General features: G+C 37.4%; 1 pseudogene across 1 annotated transcript; it reads right to left on the bottom strand.

Moving 5' to 3' along the window:
- Window positions 1-15800: 15800 nt before the first annotated feature.
- Window positions 15801-17477, bottom strand: LOC308417091 (3',5'-cyclic-AMP phosphodiesterase 4D-like; annotated as a pseudogene). Its single transcript has 3 exons — window positions 17348-17477; window positions 17156-17262; window positions 15801-17021 (listed from the first exon to the last, which is right to left on the bottom strand). The product of its transcript is annotated as a 3',5'-cyclic-AMP phosphodiesterase 4D-like (transcript).
- Window positions 17478-23562: the final 6085 nt, after the last annotated feature.

Raw genomic sequence — 23562 nt, 5'->3', positions numbered from 1 at the left:
ACATATATACGTATATACGTATATACGTATATACGTATATACGTATATACATATATACATATATACATATATACATATATATTTGATCCTCACTGTAATCCCATTACATATGTACCATTAGTATTCTCAATATTAAGGTAAGTAGAAAGTAAGGTAACACAATTGGTGAGTGGGAGGAGATACAATAACCATCTGTTCTGTCATAACTATGCAGTGACCAGCAGATGTGAAATGGAGGGATAGAAGGCTCTTGTTTAAAATAGCACGAATATTGGTATGGAAATTGTCCATAGAAGAAGTTTTCACCATTTATTATTAAGTCTGAAAATATATATTATTCATTGTCATTATTTAAAACAAGCAATCAATACAACAGAAAGCATGAGAAAATGAACATTTTCAGAGAGTTTATACCAATTCACCAAAATATAAAATAAGATACAAATATTAAAAATGTTTAAAATTTATAGACAAACTTTAAAGACTATTTCTGTGCTCCACCACACTTCTTCACAAGAAACTCTGAATCTTGAGATGAGAAAAGATCTATTAGGTCATCTTGTCCATCTTCCCGGCAGGAGAGAATTGCTCCCGACAGTAAAGAAGTTAACTTATTGACAGGACTCTTTAAGCAGCAATTTGCCAGGTGAATCCCTAAAGGCAAGAATGACTTCTCTGGTTTATCTTCTCCTTCTTATCACCAGTAGTTAGAGGACCCAGTCGATCTTCTTTTCAGAAGAGGAAATGGGGGAAGGTTTTCAGAAACTATTTCTCAAAGGCAGAATATTCAAAATTGTAGCAAGTTGCATACTGAACATTTAATTTGTCATCAGTGTTCACTTATAGTTAACTTTGTGCTTCATAGTGTGTGTGTGTGTGTGTGTGTGTGTGTGTGTGTGTGTGAATGCTAGAGAGAATGAGAGAGGAGTTACTTAAGAACTTCAGGCATGAATAATATTTTATTAGTAAAAATGTGACCATATTCAAATTCAGCTCATATAGTAAGCTTGTTGCTCTATTGTAATATTTAAATAAAAAAGTTTCCAGGTAACATTGTGATGCTTGACTATTTTCTTAAACATTTAACATAAGTAATCTATATCAGCTCAGCTTAGGGGCCATGGTCTTCATCCTAAATGCATATCTCAAGAGGACAACTTTATGTTAAAAAATAAAGAGCTCAATTTGCTATGAGTTCTTCAATTGGTACTACTTTAAATGTTCATACTCTCATATAAAAATATATAAAACCAGTTCTTCTATCCTGGACTAGATATATGTTCTTATTTCTAAATATATCTAGTCTTGGTGTCTTTACACAGTGTTTCAGTACAGTAGCCAATAAATAGTCTGTGTAGAAAAAAATCAATTGACATGTATGACTTAAGTTTCTAAACATTTTTTTTTGCGTTAAAAATTCTACATCCTGTCTACTTTCGAGTAGTGGCACTATATTTAGGAACATGAAATATTGCTTTTATTACGCATGCAGATTTCCCAGTGTTTATCTAAGGCAGATGACATTTTACCATTTGTAGTGACAAATTTGCCCCCAAAGTCACAAGGAAACTGGAACACATAATCAAGGGCATGAGTTTTTTGAAAAAGCGTACTTCAGGTGAGCTACAGAAACAAGGAAAATAACTCAGGCAGGCAGGAGGAAGATAAAATGCCAAGGGAAAGAAGTGGGTGGAGAGAAGACATGGCAAGTAGGAAGGTAAGTGTGTGGGACGTAGACATGAAGAGGAGGCAGAAGGTGGGTTGGAGGTTGTCATGGAGAGAAGAACATCTGATGGGTGGGAGAAAAATTAGGTGAAGGCTGTGCTTGTAATATACTGAGTAGATATTTACCCACCACACCTGAAGCCCTAAATTATATCTGCATCACAATCAAAGGGGTAGACACTAGGAAAGCAAAATATATGTAGACTGTCATCTTTCATTTACCAAGAACTTTACTTGATTATTGGAATTGTAATGAGGAGGTAGAAATGGAGATCAATTAAATACAGCAAGAGTCTTCAGAGTTTTTTTTTTTAAATTAATTTCTTAGTTTGGTGCATGCAGGGATGGTTTCATTTTAATATCATCATGCTTTGTTCACCTTCATTCCTCTTTTGTCTCTTGTCCCCAAATATTATTTTGTATTTATTCCTATTCCATGTATTCCATCTTCCTCCCTTTTTAGGCATTTTTATTCTGTCCTCTCAAAATTTGTGCATATAAGCACGCATATATAAGTACAAACATATTTTCTATACACAGATATAAAAGTTTAGGACTCACATGTCAGTGCATGCATGGAATTTGACTTACTTAGCATGGCATGATTTATACATCCCTGTAAGTGCTGTAATTTTATTTTTCTTTGTAGCTACATATAATATGCTGTACATATGAATATATGAATATATATATATATATATATATATATATGTACATATATATGTACTAAGAATTAATTTCCAGGCTAACAGCTACAACACAGTCACAAATACCCTTGCTTATTACTTTTGTATATTAAGTTTAAATGCATTTTGTATATTAACTTTTGGAAACAAGTATATTTAATATATTAAATATGAGTACAATATTCATGTGGTTATGCAAATATCTAAATTAAAACTGCATAGATTTATCTGTACCTCCAACTTTTTAGGAGGAAGGAAAGACTCCACTTTTTAAGTTTATGCATTTACTGTCAGTTTGTGTTATGAAAAATATCACTCAAAATTTTAGACGTAGAAAGAACAGGGAAGAAATGCTCAGAAAATGTGGCCTATAGCCAGACAGCTTGACCAACTCCATGATACAGAACAAGAAACTTTCATGGGTGCATAATTCATTTGATGATTTTATCTCAAAAATTCTTCAACAGAAGCTTCTTCAGGGCTGTGTTTCTAATAATTCCATTTTACAAATGTAAATGTTCTATATGTATAAACCCATGTAATCCTACCTGTGTGGTAGTGAACAAAAGCTAAAACATTTCTGTTTAAACTCTATCTTTTGTCAATTTACAATATCAAAATAAAGGTATCATATTTCATTATTTGTGGATTTTTTGTTTTGTTTTTATTTTTCATTTTTAATTACCTGTGTGTATATTACCTGTGTGTCTATGGTTTTGTGATCTTTAGTGCCGGTGTGCTCATGGATGTGGAATCCTTCCTGGAGCTGCATTTAAAAGTGGCTTTGAGATACCTTACTTAAGTGTTGAAGCTAAACTTTTAAACTTTGTCTTTCCCAAGAGCAGTTTCACTCCTAACTGCAAAGACATCCTTAACACCTAAATAGAATGGTTTAAATTATAAATGCATTTCAGTTGGTAAAGACAAATTAATAATAATTTATAGTGATTTTGAGCCCAGTTACTTATCCAATATGTGGCTGATATATGTTTATAATATACATTGCGACTATGTGAGATTCACAAATTTAGTTTACAATTAGTAATGGAGTGTCTTGGATACCTCACTCTGGTATGAATCTATAGACTCTTCTTTTATTTCTGGAATAACTTAATGTTTCCCTCTTCATCAGTATATCTGACAGTCTCTGGTAACTGCAAGTTTCTGCCTCTGATAATTATGCATATCCTTTTTGTTACAGGCATTTTTCAAGGCAGATCATTTTATATGTATTCATTGTTATGAGGTGGAGGTTGTTCTATATGACAGTCATTCTTGTCGCTGTACTGATATACACCTTTGAATATAATCTTAATTGAAAGGAGAAGAAAAACAAAAGGAAGAAAAATAAACTGTATCTATGTGGTGCAGAGGACAATCCATTAGATTCATTATCTGCTCTGCATTCTAGTCACTCTTTAAAAAAAGAACATAATACCATGGCAACAGTTCGACCTGCAGTATGGTATATAATCATTAAGAGGTCTTCAGCCTCCCTTGAAAATAGATAGGGAAAAATATTCACAGTGGCTGCACTAACTCCCTACATTTATGCTGATTAAATGACACGTTTGTAATTTACAGGTGTCTTATTGCCATGGGAATGCAATCATACAATTCCATTTTAGAATTCAAGGGCTTTTGAAACATGCTGCATGATTGTTAGCTGGGCTGCAAGCTAAGATTAAATTGAAAGGGTGGCATGTAGATTTTAGAACATGGTGTTGACATTTACTGGCCAATCACATTTTGAGACACTCGTACATGACAGCAGATGTTGACCTTTCAAGCATTCCCTATCTGCTTTCGTGCATTACCTGCAGAAATTAACATAACTCTGCTTCCTGCTTCACGGTGCTATTAATGTCATTTGGGAATTGAGATTCATGAATTCAGTTATTACCCAGGCTTGAGACCCGTTTTATACTCTAAGCACAGAACTAACAGCTCCTGGGAGCTGGTATTTTTGGATGTTGCTTCAACTACCTTTGTGGTTGAGGGATAGCTAGGAGCTATAAGAGTAAAAAATGTCAACGGGAACAAGAGGAAATATGGGAAGAGGAGGACAGTTTCAAGGAGAATGCTAAGGGCCAAATGCTTGCAAATATACGGGATGGGAGAATTTAAAACATGAAAAGGTACTTTTTAAGCAAGTCAAATAATGGTGTGAGTTTCCTGTCTCTTGTTAACTGAACTGTAAAAATGATCCCCTTAGAATCTTTGCTCAGTGAGCTTCAGGGTTTACATCACAATGCCTGTAGCCTCGATTATGGATGATTTAGGAGAGGAGGAAGTTGAAGTAAAGATGTCATCAGTAGCCCCTCAGAATACTAAGTGTAACTGTAATCCACATCCCATAGTACCTCCTACCAAACTAAAAATATATGTACTCATAGTCTCCATTGTTTGTCAGATAGTTTTTCTTTAGCTTTTCTATAGCAGAGAATCGCTGCTTCTAAAATATTTAGAAGGAACTGTTCAAGCAGAGGATGCAATCCTGAGATATATTACTTTTCAAAGCCTGAAATTATCACCAGTTATTGCTCTAAAGCAGACATCGTGGATATGAATCATATCTTCAGGAATTAGTGGACAAATTTAGAACACTGTTAAAATTTGCAGGCTGTGCAAAAGAATCAAGAAGCCTCTGAATTTTGCTTAACCTTTTCCTCAGGTTAGCAGTATGGATTTAGTAAATTTCCTATCATTTTGTCTTTTAAAGTCCTTGGGGAGCATCTATGAAATATCTTAGTCACGGTTCTGTGAATCCAGCTTTTGGAGATACAAGCAGATGCATTTGTCCCAAATAGGAATTGATTAACAGATCAAGATGTCACTGATGAGATATGCAAACCCAGGCTATTTCCATGGCATTGCTATGACTTCCCCTCCAGCAAACATTCTGTGCTGATTTGCATGTTTCAGCCACGGTGAATTTTATAGCAGTTTCTGTAACACCAGTGCCTTTCACAGCATGTAGAAAATATAAAAGCAGCACTCTCTAAAGGGCCAAGACTCAACCTTTAAAATACCTATCCAGCTCTATCCCACAATGCTTGAGGGGCTATGTTTTGAAATGAGTTTCTGTGTATGAATTAATGTTTTCTATGGATTGGTAAAAATAAAGAAATGTTCCAGGAATGAGTAAGAGCAGTGTCAATAGTATTTCCCTGTGAATAAATTTGATAGATGCCTTTTCTGTTCGAGAAATCGGTGAAATCTGTGTGTGTGTGTGTGTTTGTGTGTGTGTGTGATGTGTTTGTGTGGTGTGTGTGTGTGTGTGTGTGTGTGTGTGTGTGTGTGGTGTTTGTGTGTGGTGTGTGTGTGTGTGGTGTATTTGTGTGGTGTGTGTGTGTGTGTGTGTGTCTGTGTGTGTGTGTGTTTGTTTGTGTGTGTGGTGTGTCTGTGTGTGTGTGTGTTTGTGTGTGTGTGTGTGGTGTTTGTTTGGTGTGGGTATGTGTGTGTGTGTGTGGTGTGTTTGTGGTGTGTGTGTGTGTGTGTGTGTGTGTGTGTATGTAGACATAAAGACGTAAACACATGCTAAATGGAGATCTTTAAACCTGAAATTTAGAACCGCTGATCTCTAGTCACTTTACACAAGATTTCTTTTTCTGAGAGCAACTGAGAATGGAAGATGTGTGGCCATTTTATCATTGAAAACATTTAGGGTTCACATCTGAAACTGGTATTAGGGACAATATTATGGAATCACTGATGACATTGAATTGGTTGAGATAATCTGGGGACACATGTAAGACAAAGGCATCCTGACATGTTGGCTGTTGTGAGCGAGTGATGGCTGTCTAAAATAATGCTGCAGAAGAGTAATAAAAAAAATGTCAGGATTGTTGTCAATTATAGAAGTCTAAACAGAGCTACAAATAAGTGGTAGATACATTAGAAAAACATTTCTAATGTTCATTTCAAAGGTTCAGTATCTGACAATGTGAAAATGGTACTCATATAAGGACATATACATTTTAAATAATGTTGAGTAGTTAAAAAATCTATGTCCATAATATGGTCTATTAGAGACCATTTATAACAAATATCAGGACAACTTACATTAAAACAAATTTCTTACATAAAGCTTTGAAAGATGATTAACATGACTTTCAAAATGGATTTTTAAGGGATTCTTTAGATATACAGTAAAATATAATTTGCCAATTTTATTTTATATAACAAGTATTTACAGATACCTTATAATTAAAGATAGTAGAAAGGAAAATTCTTTTTTGTATCGTTGTTCTCTGCATTTACATTTCAGATTTTATCTCCTTCCCCTCTCCAGCTCTCATTGCCTCCATGAATGTGCTCCCTCTCATTACCACCCTCTCCCACCTCAGCACCTTGGTGTTCCCCTACACTGGGAAAGGAGCCTTCACTGGACCAAAGGCCTCTCCTCCCACTGATGCCAGAAAATGCTATCCTCTGTTGAATATGCGCCTGGGGGCAAGAGTCTCTCCATGCAAACTCATTGGTTGGTGTTTTAGTCACTGGGAGCTGTAGTGGGTTTAGTTAGTTGATCATTTTGTTCTTTCTATGAGGTTACAGACACTTTCAGCTCCTTCAGTCCTATCTCTATCCCCTTAATTGGGGTCCCTGTGTTCAGTCTGAGGGTTAATTGCAAGCATCTTCCTCTATATCAGTGTGGCTCTGCCAGAGCCTCTGAGAGAGCAACCATATCAGGTTCCTGCCAGTAAGAACTACTTGGCATCAGCAATAGTGCTTGGGTTTAGTGGCTGCTTATGGGGTGGATCCCCAGGTGACAGAGTCTCTGGATGATCTTTTCTTCAATCCCTGCCCCTCTATTTGTCTCTTTATTTTCTCCCAAGAGTGTTTTGCTCTCTCTTCTTTTTTTTTTTTTTAACGATTTTATTTTTCAAAACAAAGATAGATATAAAGATTTTAAACATTTTTTGCTTAAAATTATACATTTTTGTCAGTACTGTTTTTTCAGACATTAAAATAAATTTTACATAAAACCATGTGAATATGTTTTTTAGTCGGTACTTGATTTTTTTTAAGGGCTTGACAGTATGCATTGAAAACGTACTAGTTGCAATAAGCGTAAAGTACATGCAAAACAAAACACAACATGGAAATAGTCAAAGTCTTCTTGTTTTGTGAATATATGTATAGTTTTTGTTTTCTTTATTTCTTGGACTTCATACAGTCTGTGAGTTGTTTCTGGGGGAGTGCAAGCCTCTGGGGTTAGCATCCCACTATCAGTGACTGCATATTATGTCTGTTCTTTTGTGACTGGGTTATCTCACTCAGGATGATCTTCTCTAGATGCAGCCATTTTCTTAAGAATTTGGTTAAGTCATTGTTTCTGGTGGCTGAGTAGTATTCCATTGTGTATATGTACCACAATTTTTGTATCCATTTGTCTTCTGAAGGACATCTGGGTTCCTTCCAGCTTCTGGCTATTATAAATAGAGCCGCTATGAACATTGTGGTGCATATATCTTTGTTGTGTATTAAAGTGTCTCTGGGGTATATGCCCAGAAGTGGAATAGCTGGGTCTTCAGGTAGTACTATATCCAATTTTCTGAGGTATCGCCAGACCGATTTCCAGAGTGGTTGTATTAGCTTGCAACCCCACCAACAGTGGAGAAGTGTTCCTATTTCTCCGCAGCCTCGCCAGCATCTGCTGTCATCTGAGTTTTGGATCTTGGCCAATCTGACTGGAGTGACTTGGAATCTTAGGGTTGTTTTGATTTGCATTTCCCTGATGGCTAAGGATGTCGAGCACTTCCTCAGATGTTTTTCGGCCATTCGGAGTTCCTCAACTGAAAAAGATTTGTTTAGCTCTGTACCCCATTTTTTAATAGGGTTATTTGATTCTCTGGTGTCGAGCTTTTTGAGTTCCTTGTACACCTTAGATATTAGGCCTCTATCTGATGTGGTGTTGGTAAAGATCTTTTCCCATTCTGTTGGTTGCCTTTTTGTTTTCTTGACGATGTCCTTAGCCTTACAGAAACTTTGCAATCTCATTAAGTCCCATTTGTTAATCTTTGACCTTAGAGCTTGAGCCATTGGTGTTTTGTTTAGGAAAATTTCTCCTGTGCCTATGTGTTCTAAGGTTTTCCCTACTTTCTCAACTAATAATTCCAGTGTATCAGGTTTAATGTGGAGATCTTTAATCCACTTACACTTGAGCTTTGTACAAGGAGATAAGAACAGGTCTATTTTCATTCTTTTGCATGTTGAGTGCCAGTTGGACAAGCACCATTTGTTGAATAGGCTGTCCTTTTTCCATTGAATGTTTACTGCTCCTTTGTCAAAAATCAGGTGACCATATACATGAGGGCTCATTTCTGAATCTTCTATTCTATTCCATTGATCCACTTGCCTATTTCTGTACCAGTACCATGCAGTTTTCAGCACAATTGACTTGTAGTATAGCTTGAGGTCAGGGATAGTGATTCCCGCTGATGTTTTTTTGTTGTTGAGGATGGATTTCGCTATTCTAGGGCTTTTGTTATTCCATATGAAATTGCACATTGATCTTTCCAATTCCATGAATAACTGGGTTGGAATTTTGATGGGGATTGCATTGAATCTGTAGATTGCTTTTGGTAGGATGGCCATTTTTAAGATGTTGATCTTTCCAATCCATGAGCATGGGAGATCTTTCCATTTTCTGGGATCCTCCTCAATTTCTTTCTTCAGAGGTTTGAAGTTCTTGTCATACAGGTCCTTCACTTGCTTAGTTAGAGTCACACCAAGGTATTTGATAGTTTTTGTAAGTACTGTGAAGGGTACCTTTTCCCCAATTTCTTTCTCCACATGTTTGTTTTTTGAGTATAGGAATGCTACTGATTTGTTTGAGTTAATTTTGTATCCAGCCACTTTGCTGAACTTGTTTATCAGCTGTAGGAGTTCTCTGGTGGAATTTTTGGGGTCACTCAAGTACACTATCATGTCATCGGCAAAGAGTGATGTTTTTATCTCTTCCTTTCCGATTTGTATCCCCTTGATCTCCTTTTGCTGTCTAATTGCTCCAGCCAGGACATCCAGTACTATGTTGAATAGGTAGGGAGAGAGTGGGCAGCCTTGTAGAGTCCCTGATTTTAGTGGGATTGCTTCAAGTTTCTCGCCATTCAGTTTGATGTTGGCTGTTGGTTTGCTGTATATTGATTTTATTATGTTTAAATATGGTCCTTGGATTCCTGTTCTTTCCAGGACTTTTAACATGAAGGGGTGTTGGATTTTGTCGAATGCTTTCTCAGCATCTAGTGAGATGACCATGTGATTTTGGTCTTTAAGTTTGTTTATATGGTGGATTACATTGATGGATTTCCTTATGTTAAACCATCCCTGCATCCCAGGGATGAAGCCTACTTGGTCATGATGAATGATGGTTTTGATGTGTTCTTGGAATCGGTTTGCAAGGATTTTGTTGAGTATTTTTGCATCAATGTTCATAAGTGAGATTGGTCTGAAGTTCTCTTTCCTTGTAGGGTCTTTGTGTGGCTTAGGTACGAGGGTTATTGTAGCCTCAAAAAATGAGTTGGGTAATATTCCATCTGATTCTATCTTTTGGAATAGCTTGGTGAATATTGGTGTTATATCCCCAATAAATGTCTGATAAAATTCTGCTCTGAACCTGTTTGGACCTGGGCTTTGTTTGGTTGGGAGGCTTTTGATGTCTTCTTCTATTTCTTTAGGTGTTATAGGGTTATTGAGATGGTTTACTTGGTCCTGGTTCAACTTTGGTACCTTGTATCTGTCTAGGAATTCGTCCATTTCCTCCAGATTTTCCAATTTTGTTGAATATAAGTTTTTGTAGTAGGATCTGATGATTTCTTGAATTTCCTTAGTTTCAGTTGTTATGTCACCACTTTCCTTTCTGATTTTGTTAATTTGGATACTCACTCTTTGCCCTTTAGTTAGTCTGGCTAGGGGTTTATCAATCTTGTTGATTTTCTCAAAGAACCAACTCTTTGTTTTGTTGATTTTTTCAATGGTTTTTTTTTTTGTTTCTATTTGGTCTATTTCTGCCCTAATTTTGATTATTTCTTGCCGTCTACTCTTTTTGGGTAAATCTGCTTCCTTTTGTTCTAGGGCTTTTAGCTGTGCTGTCAGGTTGCTGATGTGAGCTCTCTCCAGTTTCTTCTTGGAAGCACTTAGAGCAATGAGTTTTCCTCTCAATACTGCTTTCATTGCATCCCATAGGTTTGGGTATGTTGTGTTTTCGTTTTCGTTGAATTCTAGAAAATCCTTAATTTCTTTCTTTATTTCTTCTTTGACCCTGCTATCCTTTAGCAGAGTGTTGTTTAGTTTCCATGTGTATGTGGGCATTTTGTTGTCTTTGTTGTTGTTAAAGACCAGCCGTAGACCATGGTGATCTGAGAGGATGCATGGGAGTATTTCAATCTTCTTATATCGATGAAGGCTCGTTCTGTGTCCAATTATGTGGTCAATTTTCGAGAAGGTGCCATGGGGTGGTGAGAAGAAGGTGTATTCTTTTACTTTAGGATAGTATGTTCTGTATATATCTATTAATTCTAGTTGGTTCAAAGTCTCTGCTAGTTTTGCAGTGTCCTTGTTCAGTTTTTTTTTTCCCTGATCTGCCCATTGGTGAGAGTGGGGTGTTAAAGTCTCCCACTATTATCGTGTGGGGTGAAATGTATTTTTTGAGCTTTAGTAGAGTTTCTTTTATGAATGTGGGTGATTTTTGATTTGGAGCATATATGTTAAGGATTGAGAGTTCCTCCTGACAGATTTCCCCTGTAATGAGTAAAAAGTGTCCTTCTTTATCTTTTTTGATAACTTTTGGTTGGAAATTTACTTTATTCGATATTAGAATAGCCACTCCAGCTTTCTTCTTGGAGCTGTTTGCTTGGAAGTTTTTTTTCCCACCCTTTTACTGTGAGATAGTGTCTGTCTCTGTCTCTGAGATGAGTTTCCTGTATGCAGCAAAAGGCTGGATTTTGTTTATGTATCCAGTCTGATAGTCTGTGTCTCTTTATTGGGGAGTTGAGCCCATTTATGTTAATAGATATCAAGGAATAATTGTTTCTGTATCCTGCCATTTTTGCTTTTTTGGGTTGAGTTGTGTCCGTGTTTTTTTTCTTTTTTTAGTTTTCTTGTTTAGGAGTTTTCTTGTTTTTACTAGGCTGTATTTTCCCTCCTTGTATTGGGTTTTCCACCTGTAATTCGTTGTAATGCTGGGTTTGTGGTCATATATTGTGTGAATTTTGATTTGTCTTGAAATATCTTTGTCTCTCCATCGATGGTGATTGATAGTTTTGCTGGGTATAGCAGCTTGGGCTGGCACTTGTGCTCTCTTAAGGAGTGCATGATGTCTGTCCAGGCTCTTCTAGCTTTCATAGTCTCTGCTGAGAAATCGGGTGTGAGTCTGATTGGTCTGCCTTTATAAGTTACCTGACCTTTTTCCCTTACTGCTTTTAGTATTCTTTCTTTACTTTGGGCACTTGTTGTTTTTACTATTATGTGTCGGGAGGTATTTCTTTTCTGGTCCAACCTATTTGGAGTTCTGAAGGCTTCTTTTATGCTCGTGGTCATCTCATTCTTGAGGGTAGGGAAGTTTTCTTCTATGATTTTGTTGAAGATATTTACTGTGCCTCTTAGTTGATGCTCTTCTCCCTCTTCTATTCCTATTATCCTTAGGTTTGGTCTTCTCATTGTGTCTTGTATTTCCTGGACATTTTGGGTTAGGAGCTTTTTGTTTTTTGCATCTTCTCTGGCTGTTTTGTCTATGTTTGCAATGTTGTCTTCTGCCCCCGAGATTCTCTCCTCGATCTCTTGTAATCTGTTGGAAATGCTTGCTTCTGTGACTCCTGATTTCTTTTTTTGGTGTTCTGACTCTAGGGTTATCTCTTTTAGCGCTTTTTTTATTGTGTCAATTTCTGTTTTAATTTCCCTCTTCCATTCCTTTATTTCCTTGGTTCTGTTTTCGTCTCATTCTTTGAGTTCTTTGAGTGTTTTTCTTGTTTCTTCTTTAAAAGCTTCTGAATCTTTTTGCTTTTCCTCCCTTTCTTGTTTAAGTAACTCTATCAGCGTCTTGAGGCATGTTTTCAGGTCTGTGTCTTCTTTCTCTGGAGTGTTTGGAATTCCTATGTTTGCTACTATCGGAGAGCTGGGTTCTGGTGTTGCTAGATTGTCTTGGTTTCCTTGGGATATACTCTTTCTCTTTCCTCTTGCCATTTTGTTGTCAGTGATATGTTCTTGCCTTTCCCTTGTATCTGGTCTGTGTCCCTGGTACACTTTCCGTGTGCACTCCTCAGAGATCTCTCTACTCCCCAGCAGCCCAGGTTCCGGGTGGCAGCTGGGCCAGGCTCTGCTCTGCGACCTGAAGTCGTCTCCGGGTGGGAACAGAAGTTCCTAAGATCTGTTCACGGTTACTGGATCGGGGAGGACAGGGTAGGTCAGGGCAGGGGGTGCCCTTTCCGTGTGCACTCTGCAGAGATCCCTCTGCTCCCCCACAGCCTAGGTCTCCCACTCACCAGTTGCTCAGCCTGTACGAGCCACCTTTCTGGCTGGAGCCGCCTTTCCTGCTGGTGGTTGGGCCAGGCTCTGCTCTGCGACCTGAAGTCCTCTCCGGGTGGGAACAGAAGTTCCTAAGATCTGTTCCAGGTCTCAGTAGCTCAGCCTGTACGAGCCGCATTTCTGGCTGGAGCCCCCTTTCCGGCTGGTGGTTGGGCCAGGCTCTGCTCTGCGACCTGAAGTCCTCTCCGGGTGGGAACAGAAGTTCCTAAGATTTGTTCCAGGTCTCAGTAGCTCAGCCTGTACGAGCTGCCTTTCTGGCTGGAGCCCCCTTTCCGGCTGGTGGTTGGGCCAGGCTCTGCTCTGCGACCTGAAGTCCTCTCCGGGTGGGAACAGAAGTTCCTAAGATCTGTTCCAGGTCTCAGTAGCTCAGCCTGTACGAGCCGCCTTTCTGGCTGGAGCCCCCTTTCCGGCTGGTGGTTGGGCCAGGCTCTGCTCTGCCTCCTGAAGTCCTCTCCGGGTGGGAACAGAAGTTCCTAAGATCTGTTCCCGGTTACTGGATCGGGGAGGACAGGACTGAGACATTCAACTTCTGGCCTTCCTTCACTTTGAGCTTCATAAGTTCTCTGAATTGTTTCTTAGGTATTCTGATGTTTTTCGGCTAGTATCCACTCATAAGTGATTACATACCATGAGTCTTCTTTTGTGACTGGGTTAGAGAGGAAAAAAAATCTTAACTTTCCTTCAAATGTGTTTCTCTTTGAGGAGATGATATACTTCCCTTCCTGTCTCTTTCTCCATCTTCCTTGTCACTATTGACCCTTCTATTACTTAACAAAAAAGCTACCCTCTGAGGCTTACCATAACTTTCTAGGTGATATAGAGACTGTTCTTTAGCTGTCAGCTCATCTTTAGACTTTCACTTGTAGAGACATCTAGCAGTCTCAAACTTCTGAGTAAACCAAGACAAAAACAATCAAGGTAGTAGAATTGAGGGCCAATGATCTAATTCAGAGAAGAAAGGAATTTCTTTAAAATGAGTATTTAATGAAGAAAAGATATTTTCCATGCTGTCCTGAAAATTGGCCTAAGTTATAATTAATAATGATAGGCTTCTTGGTGCACAAAAGATCCTAAGTGGTAAGTAAAAGTATGTAGTCACACAAAACAACTGTTAAGAACAAATCGTGTTATTGTAACAAAAAAGAGAGACCTGAATAAAAGCTGAAGAAATTTATAGCTGTTCTAACCTATAAGTAGAAGTTTATATTAGTATAGAGTTCCAAGTGAAACTTGATATACTCAAAAGATGAATAGTAAACTATCTCTGAGCTTTCATACTCAAAATTCTATTGAATATAAGTAAAAGTTCCTAACAGTGTAGTTTACTTAATAATATTATATTTGAGAAATTTTGACATTATAAAATGAATTAAGAGAGAAAACACATTGTGGTAAATCACCACAAAAAGTCAGGTATTAAATGAAATATAAGCATTTAGGAGATATGTAATTATATAGCAAAAGAAGAAAAAAATATTTTGAAAAATAATAGAAAAAAAGAAAATTGGAGGCAATAGTATATGATGAACTGTGTCTAAATTAAAAGATACATGCATGAAGATAGACAGATTCTAAAAGTACCAGAAGGGATTTTTCTCACAAATATCTAATTGTATTTGAAATATCACATATGTAAAACTATTTGTTGCTACATTCTTTATAATACTAAAAAATTAGAAATAGATTTGCTATTCAACTATCTACCCATCTATCCACAAGTGATGAGATAATTTTGAGCAAAGAAGAAATTGCTTCTGCAGGCTATTTTCATCATGTATGATGAAGTGAAAGAGGTAGTTTTAGAACTCTGTATGTATATACATGCATAAATCATGTTATGTTATGTTATTGTTGTTCAAGGAAAAGAGAGAATAGAAATAAATATTTGTGTTCACATTTTTTTTTTATTTTGAAGTACTGAACAGAGTTTTGTTTTGTGTTTTGAATTGTAATACCTCAATATATTTAATAATAAAAGTAAGCTCTACAAAAAATCTGTTTTATATATCATACAAATTGTAGTGGTACACGTGGCTCATTGAACTACACTATTCAGTTATGTGTCAAGAAGACTTGAAATTAGAAAATTATGCAGTTTCTGTATGTCATCCTTCTCCTGGAGACAGATCCAAGTTGTGTCCTGTTCCTGATGTTTTCATTGCTTCATCTATGAGTTCACATGAATCAACAAATGCCTTCTTCTTAAACTTTGGGCAAACAAACCAGAAAGGAACAATGAAATCTGGTCTATGTCTGGACAGCTAGATGAGCCACACTCCCTTAAAAAACAACTGGTGTTGATTTTATCTGCTTTGTCAGCTCTACCAAGCTGACATCATGTCAACATCTTGTTCCTGAAGACATTTTACTTCACTGATGACAGGGGTTTGAAAAAACTGGTTACAATATTCCTGAGCACCAGACTGGGTAGTTCAAGTCAGTTTTGCTGAACAAATGTCCTGGCACATGATGGTGCAGTGTGACTATGGTTGTGGCATGTGACATGTACTTTGGAAACATTTTTTTTTTCTACTTAACCAAAGGAAAAGAGTGACACAGCTTTTATACTGCTACATGTCAGGACAACAATTATCTGCAATGAAAGTTTCAGACTGGCTTTCCTTTTCCTCCTCTTCCACTTATTCATCAAGGGAAATTTCAGTGGACTGCAAGTCTTGGGCGCAGAGAGTCTTAAAGTCCCTGCATGTAGTATCTTCCTCCACTTGGCTAACACTGTACTTTTCAGTGTCTTCCTCTAAGAATAGTTCAAACTGAATTTTTTTTTTTTTAGTCTGTCACTGCCAGCCCTTCTCTTGGTCACCAGGTGTTGGGGAAGGACTCTGGGGGATTGTGCTTTGGTATTACTCACAATAGGCCATCAGAATGTATGAGATCTTCCCATGACTCCCAGAGTGGATGAGCAATGTAGTCTATGAAAACTACCTGTGTTTTTTCACAGATGCATTGTGATTCTCACACATGGGACTTATCTTTATGCCTCACTTATGGTCTCGGTCCCCCTGGCAGAAGAACTTATCCATTATCTGATCGGTCCACTGGTGGTACAATTGGAGTGGATTCCTAGGGTTGCTCAGGTCTGCGCAGTAAACCATATGCTGAAAGACCTGGATTGTACCAGAATAGTTATCAAGGAGAAGGACGCCAGAGCTCATCACCTTCTCAGTTTCAACCATTATTTTCAGATCAGCCAGCAGATTCATGTGCTTTGACATGTCTGTTGCCAGAACAGTGCCAATGACCATTTCCCTTAAGATTGCCTTCCCTTTTTGGTCAGATTCTGGAAAATGTCATGGTTTTCTTCCTGGAGCAAGTTAAACCCCACAGCCAAATGATGTTTTTCTAAAACAAAGAGGTCGCTGTACATCAAGGCAATGTCCGAGTCCGTATTATCAGAAATTGATGTGACATACCGTGATGATCCATGTCATGTATTGCGCTGGCAAAAATGGCCACGAGAATCTCCAAGTCTGTGAACACAGCCTCTGAAGCAGCTGTAGAGAGCAGCCCGTGAGTGGACTGGACGCCATCTGCAGCGTGGATTTGTGAAAGTTCACGTCAGCGTGGTAATGGTCTTCCAGATATGAAATCAAAGTGTCTACTCGGATTTTAAACGTTTTTAACAAATCTCAGTACTGAAAAATGGTGTACGTGGTGGTAACAGTAAGAGGCCAGTTACCAGACAGCTCTGTTGTTCGATAAACCTGGAGGCCCAACTTTTTCTCATCTTCCAGTTCCTGGGCCGGGACATCTTCCTGATCTGTCTTAACCCCAAATCTTGGGATGCATGAGTTAGTCAGGCTGGAGCTGTGCATGAACTTCTTGACCCCGCCGATCTGCGACATCTGCCTTTTCTTCTCTTTTTCCTTCTGAGTTGGAGAGGGAATTTCCACTTCATGTTGCTTATATCTAAGAATGTGTTTGATAAGTATCCGACACCTGGTTGCCAGACCGAAGCATTTCAGAGAGTTGAGTGAGCTCCCGGATAAGTGTTCGTCTGAACTTGTTAGAGGCCATCTCACTGACCGAGTGCCTGGTCTTCAGGGTCTCTAGGTGGTCCAGATACAACTACTGCTCCTCCAGAGTTTCTCCGGCCATTTTCTGGTAGGCCTCCTCAGCGAATAGACAGAGTAATAAATGATTCTGTTCTTAAGTGCTTCAGGGGCCTACCACAGAGTTCAAAGAGGACCATGCTGACATACCCCATCATGTTCAGATGCTCGGTGCCTGCACAACACAGCACAAAAGGGCTGTTCTGCTTGTGTCTCAGGGCCGGGCAGCGAGGTTGGGCTAGCAGGGCGGGGCACAGCTGGTGGAGATGCTACAGCTTGACATTGTTGGTGGGAACTGTCAGCCTCGGGGGGGGGGGGGGCAAAAGATGCTGCAAGGCCAACTTTCACACAGGGATCGCAGGTGGATTTTCAGCAACACCAGATCTGGTGCTTGGATGCTGCCCATGGTGGCAAGCTCAGTGGGAGAGGCTTGCCTCAAAGAGGCATCCGTGTCCTGCAGCCCAAGCTCCATGCCGCTACCACATTTTCTTAAAGAGTTTTGTGGTGCCTTGAATAGTTTTGACTCTCATATTCTCATGTGTTTGAATGCTTGGTTCAGGGAATGGCACCATAAGGAGAAGTTCCCTTGTGGTAGGTATGGCCTGGATGGAGGTAGGGTATGACAGAGTAGGCTGGTTTTCAGGCCTCATATTGGATGCCTAAGGGAAGGGTCAAATTTTAGAATTCCCAGTAGTTCTAGCATCATATCTTCCTTCAGGCCACCATTTTACTGCCATGATAATAGACTGAAACTATGAGACTGTAATTCAACCCTAATAAATATTTACCTTTATATGAGTAGCTTTGGCCAGGGTGTCTCTTTATAGCAATGAAACCCTAACTAAGACAATGTTCTGCAAAGCTACATTTATCAAGTAACTTAAAGGTTATTGATCGAGGCAGGAAAAACATTAGAAGCAAGTGAAATTAATACTTTACAATGTTCCCTTTCTTACGTGCCTATTTGCTTGGTATGATACAATCTATTATTTACTGAAAGTTCACATAAAATAAAACAAAATTCGAATCCAAAATTTGCGTGAATAAGAGAAATAATGTGACGTCACATGTCATATAGTAGCGTCATTCAACAAGTTAAATGTAAAACAATCGCATCAAATGAGCACATTAACTGGTGGCATCATAGTTGTTTTTGTCTATATAAGGAAAACCTCAAAATAACGATGAAATTGCCTGATAATATATGTCTCAGACTTTATCTCAAATTAGGAAATTCCTGGTTGTATGATATATACCAAATTCTCAAAATGTTATCTAGAAAAAAAAGAGAAGCTGTTAAAAGTATAATATACTGAAAAATAAATCTTTGCCACTATATATACTAGTATTGTATCAATAGCTTAAAAACTCATAAAAATCCAAAATGAAAAATTTGCATTTAAAACAGTCTAAGAGCAGTGTACAAGTTCTGTACTGCTGCACAAAGCTGGCTTTCCAGAAAAGGAATTTTTATTTAATTTAAAGAGCTACCGTTGCTACCTTGGAATTATAAATAATTTTGTTTTCACTTGGTCTCACACATTGTGTAGAAAAGAAACAGAACTAAAATGTAACATCTCATTGCAATTTTCTGTAAGGAAGAACTACTGAAAAGTCTTTGGACTGAAGTATAGGAGTTTTGTGGGAGAAAACAACTGTCATAAGACTATAAACATTGCTTCAAAATTCTGGTCTGCATGACAACCACTTTAAAGGTAGTTTATAAATTGACATTTCCTTACCTTATGTAATACTTACATATGCTACATCAGAAGGCACTGCTATCTAAACACTGGAGATAAAAGCTAGTATAAGAATATGGGTGCCATGTGTTCCATGTTCAATAGTAGAAAACAATATATGCACAATGACTGTAGACTTTTGTAATTGAAATTAAGACTGGAAAAGGAGATACTAGCACTTTAGGAAATGCACATACTTTAGAGTACTTTGTAGATGAAATTTGCCAGCAGCATGGTTGTTAAGTAAGCATGTTGTATTCCTTGAGAATTGTACATCTCTAGTGACCAAAAAAGTTTCCACCTTCCTTCAGCTTGACTAACTTTCACAGGCAACTCTGTTCTTCTGAGCCTTAGTATTACTTTTTTGTGCATTTACTGGGAAAAACTGCTCATTGTAATTTCCTCTGTGCTTTAAAAAAATGGAATTCTTTTAAAGGGTTCTTGACAAATTTACAAACATGGAATGCTCTCAAGAGTCACCTGCTGTGAAGGTAAACAGTGCTGGGAGGAGAGTCTATATTCTTCAACCTGTGGAGGGACAGGAGCATCTGCCTTAATTATGTACCTGTCTCCAAATTCCTAAAGCAATTCCTCAGTGAAGAATGAAGACCTAGGATGTGTGCTTTGCTTTCAATAGAGTAATGCTATTTAGCAAAAGAGATGACTTTGATCTCAAGTACTTGAGCCTTTGATGTATTTCTATCCTCTGTTTCCTAGCTCAACATTCTTTAATGAGGTATTTTTGTCTCTTTAATTTTATCTTGAGCATATTATTTTTTTTCCATTCTAAAGTTTTATAGCTGTCAGGGGGGAAATGTCCATACTAAAAGACTGATAAAAATTGTATGTATACCGGCAGGGAAATGGGCCTAAAATATCTTTGGTTTTCATGAGTGGCTCTTAGGATTTCACTTATAAGAGGATCAACATTGTAACAGTGAACCTAGCACTTTACTGGGTTTTTAAGGCATTTGTAATATTAAGGGCCGAGAGGAGATTAGAACTGATATGGAACATAATTGGAAATCCTGTCCTTGAAGGTTCCCCTTATTCATTACTTGCAAGCTTAAAACAGAAGAATGAAGTTTGTTTTCTGGCCAGCATTCAGCAAGTTGCAACACTAGGCACTTAAATTCCCATTAGATGCTTCATGTGAGGCCACTCTTTATTATGAGCGTCAGTATACATCCAAGATATGATTTTTCAAAGCTTGTACATATTTTGCAATGCTTTTTCATGCTCCCCCACCTTCATTTACTTCAAATATTGGATTGTATTTTCATTGTTTTAAAGACACTTTTTATCTCAATAGTTAATCTAATACATTTTTTGTTTCTGTTTTAATGAAATGTGGCTGGGATATACTTATTTTCTGATTTTTCTCTGCTTGCTAATACACTGGAAACCAAATAATGTGCTCATGCTCTTTGTTTCTGTATTGGAGTGTTTACAGATAACAAAAGGGGCTTTGTATGCAAATGAGATCATCAGCATAGAGTTCCACCTAGTTAAACACCTAAATATGCCCCCCTGCAGAAAATTAGGTGTGAATTGTGCACCAATGTCCTTAAAGGCATTAATTAGACCTGTAATTTTATCATGTGGGAAATGTGTTCCAGTCAAGAAACACCTGGTGAAGACAAAATTGAAAGGAAACAATCAAATTAAGGTGACTTGATAAACAGTCCTGAAATATTAAACAAAGCCCATTGTGATTAAACCTGTGGGGGGAAGCTGCAGATATGTAAACAGAAAGAAAAATAAAAGAAGCTCAAATGGATGTTACTAACAGAAAGGAAAAATTACTAGACATATGTTCATCTTATTAAAATAAATAGTAACAAGAAGGAATAAAATCTCTTTCTTTGCTATGTTTAATATCATGGAATCACTTTCATGTCCTCCCAAATTTAAATGATCATGTTTAAGTGATTACTTATTCCAACTATCACTGCCTATAGTAATATTTGAAGACTAAATATCATTGTGAAAACTTATTATTTCTATATAATAACCATTCAAGTTAATAACAGTAACAATATTATGTTTTCTGATGATGAGCTCATGTGAATATAGATGTATATTAAGTGTTAGGTACTATGTATACAGATATAGAAACAATTATTAGTAGCAGGTTCAGAGTGGAAAAGGCAAATTGTGCCACATTATTTGTGTTAATATTATTCCTATTAAATTCTTTTGCCTTCCCTTCTGGAAAACAGATGCATTTTCAATATGAGTATCCACTGAATAACTTTCAAGCTGAGTCATCTAGTTTCTCCGTGGAACATACTTAAAAGCACAAAAGTGAGAAATAGTAAGATCTTGAATACCAGGAAATGCTTTAAATATAATATTTTCTTTATTATTTCATATATAAACAATTTTCTAGTGTTAGCTTATCTAATAAATGATTTCGAGACCTCTTATTTAGTATTGAATTGCTATAAAAGCATTATGGATAAAATAATAATGAAGGTAGTAAACCAACTTGCCTACTCTCAGCACATAGAAGTCATAAGTGAAATCTTCCATACACTCATATATTGACAAATGAACTAATGTTTTATTATTTATGCTTTTGTCAAGTGTGTCCTTTATTTTATTAATTTATTATTTGCATTTGAAAAAAGATTTCAGGTACTTTTGCATCAACAACATGGACATTAGGTTATTGATTGATAAGTCTGCCCCAGTAGGCTTTATTGATGATTTCATCCTATTTGCCAGAAGAAAACTAATAGTCTGTGAGCCAGAATCAACATTGTTTCTTATATACCCTAACAGCAAATGTCTTTGAAGCAGGTAGCCCTATCTACAGCTGTTTGACAAACTATTCCCTCTGGTCTCAGTATCTTGAGACCAACTTTGAGAAGAATGTGCTCATGGAAAAACTGCATTTCTCAAAATGATTTATTTTTTTAATAAAGTTTATTCCAAAAAATATTACATCAGGCATGTTTGAAATTTTAATGTGTCAGATACTGAATAGATGATTGCTTGCTTTGATGATGGGGAAAAGTGATGGGAACTGAAACATAGGGAAACTCATCCCTTAGAGCTTTGAGAAGAGTTCAACCAACACATACTTAAATTTTGCCCAGTATATGACACTTGGAAAGAGGAAGAATGTCCAAATTTCTTAACTGTTTGGGATCAGGGTGCTTGAAAAATGGTCTTTGTTTTTCCCATTAATCTGTTTATTTGTTCATATATATAAGAACTGACTTAAAGATATTTCTTCTGTATTTTAGGTTTTACAAAAAAATTACATTTATATTTTGGCAAAATGTTGTGACTTTGATCATGGGGAACACTTTTGAAGGGTGTGTGTGTGTGTGTGTGTGTGTGTGTGTAAATGTAGACATATTTCCACTCATTCCAGGTAAGAAATATATGACAGCCCAAGGTAAGATACTGCCCATTACTTCTTGCTTGACTAATGAGTTTTATTGAGAGAAGTTAAAAGTAAGAAGTTACTAAGAGGAACAGAAATGAGTCAAAATTACCACCAGCATTGATTGCAGTCCATAAAACTTAGAAACCTGAAGGAATAAGTTTACTTATATATGTCTCAGGTGGTCTGTCTGAATATCTTTCAGACTGTTGAGGCTAGTCACTGTGTTATCCATGCAGCTTGACTGGTCTATCCCTTCCAGGCAACATAATTAAACTGAGATTTTTTCTGAAATCTTTCCCTCTACACCCTCTCCCTCTCTCTCCTCCCTCTCCCCCTCTTCTCCCTCCTTCCTGTCCCTCCCTCTTCTCCATTCCCCATCTCCCCATCTCTGTCTCCCCTCTCCCTCTTCCCCCCCATTTTCCCTCCCCCTCCCGCTCTCCCTTCCTCCCTCCCACTCTCTCCCCTTTCCCCTTCCTCCCTCATTGTCTCCCCCCTCTCTCTCTCTCTCCCTCTCCCTCTCCCTTCCCCCTCTCTCTCTTTCTCTCTCACCCTCCCTCCTTCCCTCCCCTCTGTGTGTGTATTATTTTGTTACTTCAAAATTTCAAGATATTTTAGGCTAATTCTTTTTTTCATCTTGAAAAGTGCTGTTATGTATTTCTCAGTGAGTCCTTATATGACACATTTTAAATTTAAGTAATTATTAAAAAATAAAATTCTGGGGCACAAATGAACTTGAATCTACCACAATTCTCTACTTCCAAAACTCTTCACTACAAACAATGTGCAATGCACACACACACACACACACACACACACACACACTCACCCATAACTATTGTCATGTGCAATCATTTATGTGTGAATTAAACTGATTATGAGTTAAGGTTGATGCATCAAATTTATGAACACTAAGTTAATATTTAATACCTAATAATTGGTATTTATAGTTAGATCCCCTTAATGTACACTTAAATATTTAGAACCCATGTTTCCACCATTTATCATCTAATAATAACCATCCTAATTATTTATAAATCAAATAATATTCATGCTACACATTTGATTTGTGTCTAATATTACTTAGAAAAAATGAGGCACAGTTACTCTAAAATGACTGTTGCACATTTGAAATTTAAAATTACACAATTCATATATTTGCTTTAGTGTTTCTAGCATACATTTCTTGTATGACTATACTATAAGTATTAGGATACCTCTTATCTCTGGCCTAAATGTATAACCCCACTCACAATACAGTCCTAAATATCAAATATATGTGCATGCACGTACACAGACACACACACACACACACACACACACACACACACACACACACTCACACACACATAGAAGCAGAGGAGCTCAGAACATTTACATGTTAGTTTAATGACTGTTAGTTTAAAGAATGTTCTTAA

Source organism: Micromys minutus (assembly GCF_963924665.1).
Source record: "Micromys minutus genome assembly, chromosome: 1".
Classification (NCBI taxonomy): Eukaryota; Metazoa; Chordata; class Mammalia; order Rodentia; family Muridae; genus Micromys; species Micromys minutus.
The sequence above is the reverse complement of the archived record's forward strand: the minus strand, read 5'-3'. Positions and strand labels throughout refer to the sequence as shown.